Here is a 5,203-nt window from a genome sequence, read left to right as displayed (position 1 = left end):
AAAGTGATTAAGCATCATGAGAGATAATAATATGGTATTTGAGGTAGATACTGTACATACATGAAGGCAGGGTAAAGTGATTGGGCATCATGATAGATAATAATAAGTTATTTGAGGTAGATACTGTATGTAACTGAAGCAGGGTAAAGTGATTAGCCATCATGATGGATAATTATAAGGTATTTGATGTGTATACTGTATGTACATGAAGGCAGGGTAAAGTGATTAGGCATCATGATAGATAATAATAAGGTATTTGAGGTGTATACTGTATGTACATGAAGGCAGTGTAAAGTGATTAGGCATCATGATAGATAATAATAAGGTATTTGAAGTAGATACTGTACGTACATGAAGGCAGAGTAAAGTGATTAGGCATCATGATAGATAATAATAAGGCATTTGAGGTAGAAACTGTACGTACATGAAGGCAGGGTAAAGTGATTAGGCATCATGATAGATAATAATAAGGTATTTGAGGTAGATACTGTATGTACATGAAGGCAGGGTAAAGTTATTAGGCATCATTATAGATAATAATAAAGTATTTGAGGTGTCTACTGTATGTACATGAAGGCAGGGTAAAGTGATTAGGCTTCATGATAGATAAAAATAAGGTATTTGAAGTAGATACTGTACGTACATGAAGGCAGAGTAAAGTGATTAGGCATCATGATAGATAATAATAGGGTATTTCAGGTCTATACTGTATGTACATGAAAGCAGGGTAAAGTGATTAGGCATCATGATAGATAATAATAAGGTATTTGAGGGAGATACTGTATGTACATGAAGGCAGGGTAAAGTGATTAGGCATCATGATAGATAATAATAGGGTATTTGAGGGAGATACTGTATGTACATGAAGGCAGGGTAAAGTGATTAGGCATCATGATAGATAATAATAGGGTATTTGAGGGAGATACTGTATGTACATGAAGGCAGGGTAAAGTGATTAGTCATCATGATAGACAATAATATTAAGGTATTTGAGGTGTATACTGTATGTACATGAAAGCAGAATAAAGTGATTAGGCATCATGATAGATAATACTAAGGTATTTGAGGTAGATAATGTATGTAAATGAAGGCAGGGTAAAGTGATTAAGCATCATGAGAGATAATAATATGATATTTGAGGTAGATACTGTACATACATGAAGGCAGGGTAAAGTGATTAGGCATCATGAAAGATAGTAATAAGTTATTTGAGGTAGATACTGTATGTAAATGAAGGCAGGTTAAAGTGATTAAGCATCATGAGAGATAATAATATGGTATTTGAGGTAGATACTGTACATACATGAAGGCAGGGTAAAGTGATTGGGCATCATGATAGATAATAATAAGTTATTTGAGGTAGATACTGTATGTAACTTAAGCAGGGTAAAGTGATTAGCCATCATGATAGATAATAATAAGGTATTTGATGTGTATATACTGTATGTACATGAAGGCAGGGTAAAGTGATTAGGCATCATGATAGATAATAATAAGGTATTTGAGGTGTATACTGTATTTACATGAAGGCAGTGTAAAGTGATTAGGCATCATGATAGATAATACTAAGGTATTTGAGGTAGATACTGTATGTACATGAAGGCAGGGTAAAGTTATTAGGCATCATTATAGATAATAATAAAGTATTTGAGGTGTCTACTGTATGTACATGAAGGCAGGGTAAAGTGATTAGGCATCATGATAGATAAAAATAAGGTATTTGAAGTAGATACTGTACGTACATGAAGGCAGAGTAAAGTGATTAGGCATCATGATAGATAATAATAAGGTATTTGAGGTAGAAACTGTACGTACATGAAGGCAGGGTAAAGTGATTAGGCATCATGATAGATAATAATAAGTTATTTGAGGTATATACTGTATGTACATGAATGCAGGGTAAAGTGATTAGATATCATGATAGAAAATATTAAGGTATTTGAGGTAAATACTGTATGTACATGAAGGCAGGGTAAAGTGATTAAGCATCAATATATATAATAATGAAGTATTTGAGGTAGATACAGTATATACATTAAGTCAGGGTAAAGTGATTAGGCATCATGATAAATAATATTAAGGTATTTGAGGTAGATACTGTACATACTTGAAAGCAGGGTAAAATGATTAGGAATCATTATAGATAATACTAATAAGGTATTCGAGGTGTATATTGTATGTACATGAAGGCAGAGTAAAGTGATTAAGCATCATGATAGACAATAATAATAAGGTATTTGAGGTAGATACTGTACGTAAATGAAGGCAGGGTAAAGTGATTAGGCATCATGATAGATAATAATAAGTTATTTGAGGTGTATACTGTATGTACATGAAGGCAGGGTAAAGTGATTAGGCATCATGATAGACAATAATAATGTATTTGAGGTAGATACTGTACGTAAATGAAGGCAGGGTAAAGTGATTAGGCATCATGACAGATAATAATAAAGTATTTGAGGTAGATACTGTATGTACATGAAGGCAGGGTAAAGTGATTAGGCATCATGATGGATAATAATAATAAAGTATTTGAGGTAGATACTGTATGTACATGAAGGCAAGGTAAAGTGATTAGGCATCATGATGGATAATAATAATAAGGTATTTGAGGTAGATACTGTATGTACATGAAGGCAGGGTAAAGTGATTAGGCATCATGATAGATAATAATAAGTTATTTGAGATAGATACTGTATGTACATGAAGGCAGCGTAAAGTGATTAGGCATAATGATAGATAATAATAAGGTATTTGAGGTAGATACTGTATGTACATGAAGGTAGGGTAAAAAAGTAGGCACCATGATAGATAATAATAAGGTATTTGAAGTAGATGCTGTATGTATATGAAGGTAGGGTGAAGTGATTAGGCATCATGATAGATAATAATAAGGTATTTGAGGTAGATACTGTACATACATGAATGCAGGGTAAAGTGATTAGGAATCATTATAGATAATACTAATAAGGTATTTGAGGTGTATACTGTATGTACATGAAGGGAGAGTAAAGTGATTAGGCATCATGATAGACAATAATAAGGTATTTGAGGTAGATACTGTACGTAAATGAAGGCAGGGTAAAGTGATTAGGCATCATGATAGATAATAATGAAGTATTTGAGGTAGATACTGTATGTACATGAAGGCAGGGTAAAGTGATTAGGCATCATGATGGACAATAATAATAAGGTATTTGATATAGATACTGTACGTAAATGAAGGCAGGGTAAAGTGATTGGGCATCATGATAGATAATAATAATGTATTTGAGGTAGATACTGTATGTACATGAAGACAGGGTAAAGTGATTAGGCATCATGATAGATAATAATAAGGTATTTGAGTTATATACTGTATGTACATGAAGGCAGGGTAAAGTGATTATGAATCATTATAGATAATACTAATAAGGTATTCGAGGTGTATACTGTATGTACATGAAGGCAGAGTAAAGTGATTAGGCATCATGATAGACAATAATAATAAGGTATTTGAGGTAGATACTTTATGTACATGAAGGAAGGTTAAAGTTATTAGGCATCATTATAGGTAATAATAAAGTATTTGAGGTTTATACTGTATGTACATGAAGGCAGGGGAAAGTGATTAGGCATCATGATAGATAAAAATAAGGTATTTGAAGTAGATACTGTATGTACATGAAGGCAGGGTAAAGTGATTAGGCATCATGATAGATAATAATAAAGTATTTGAGGTAGATACTGTATGTACATGAAGGCAGGGTAAAGTGATTAGGCATCATGATGGACAATAATAATAAGGTATTTGAAGTAGATACTGTATGTACATGAAGGCAGGGTAAAGTGATTAGGCATCATGATAGATAATAATAAAGTATTTGAGGTAGATACTGTATGTACATGAAGGCAGGGTAAAGTGATTAGGAATCATTATAGATAATACTAATAAGGTATTTGAGGTGTATACTGTATGTACATGAAGGGAGAGTAAAGTGATTAGGCATCATGATAGACAATAATAAGGTATTTGAGGTAGATTCTGTACGTAAATGAAGGCAGGGTAAAGTGATTAGGCATCATGATAGATAATAATGAAGTATTTGAGGTAGATACTGTATGTACATGAAGGCAGGGTAAAGTGATTAGGCATCATGATGGACAATAATAATAAGGTATTTGATATAGATACTGTACGTAAATGAAGGCAGGGTAAAGTGATTAGGCATCATGATAGATAATAATAATGTATTTGAGGTAGATACTGTATGTACATGAAGACAGGGTAAAGTGATTAGGCATCATGATAGATAATAATAAGGTATTTGAGTTATATACTGTATGTACATGAAGGCAGGGTAAAGTGATTATGAATCATTATAGATAATACTAATAAGGTATTCGAGGTGTATACTGTATGTACATGAAGGCAGAGTAAAGTGATTAGGCATCATGATAGACAATAATAATAAGGTATTTGAGGTAGATACTGTATGTACATGAAGGAAGGTTAAAGTTATTAGGCATCATTATAGGTAATAATAAAGTATTTGAGGTTTATACTGTATGTACATGAAGGTAGGGTAAAAAAGTAGGCACCATGATAGATAATAATAAGGTATTTGAAGTAGATGCTGTATGTATATGAAGGTAGGGTGAAGTGATTAGGCATCATGATAGATAATAATAAGGTATTTGAGGTAGATACTGTACATACATGAATGCAGGGTAAAGTGATTAGGAATCATTATAGATAATACTAATGAGGTATTTGAGGTGTATACTGTATGTACATGAAGGGAGAGTAAAGTGATTAGGCATCATGATAGACAATAATAAGGTATTTGAGGTAGATACTGTACGTAAATGAAGGCAGGGTAAAGTGATTAGGCATCATGATAGATAATAATGAAGTATTTGAGGTAGATACTGTATGTACATGAAGGCAGGGTAAAGTGATTAGGCATCATGATGGACAATAATAATAAGGTATTTGATATAGATACTGTACGTAAATGAAGGCAGGGTAAAGTGATTAGGCATCATGATAGATAATAATAATGTATTTGAGGTAGATACTGTATGTACATGAAGACAGGGTAAAGTGATTAGGCATCATGATAGATAATAATAAGGTATTTTCGTTATATACTGTATGTACATGAAGGCAGGGTAAAGTGATTATGAATCATTATAGATAATACTAATAAGGTATTCGAGG

The sequence above is a fragment of the Coregonus lavaretus genome, assembly GCF_964263955.1.
Source record: "Coregonus lavaretus genome assembly, chromosome: 27".
Taxonomy (NCBI): domain Eukaryota; kingdom Metazoa; phylum Chordata; class Actinopteri; order Salmoniformes; family Salmonidae; genus Coregonus; species Coregonus lavaretus.
The sequence above is the reverse complement of the archived record's forward strand: the minus strand, read 5'-3'. Positions refer to the sequence as shown.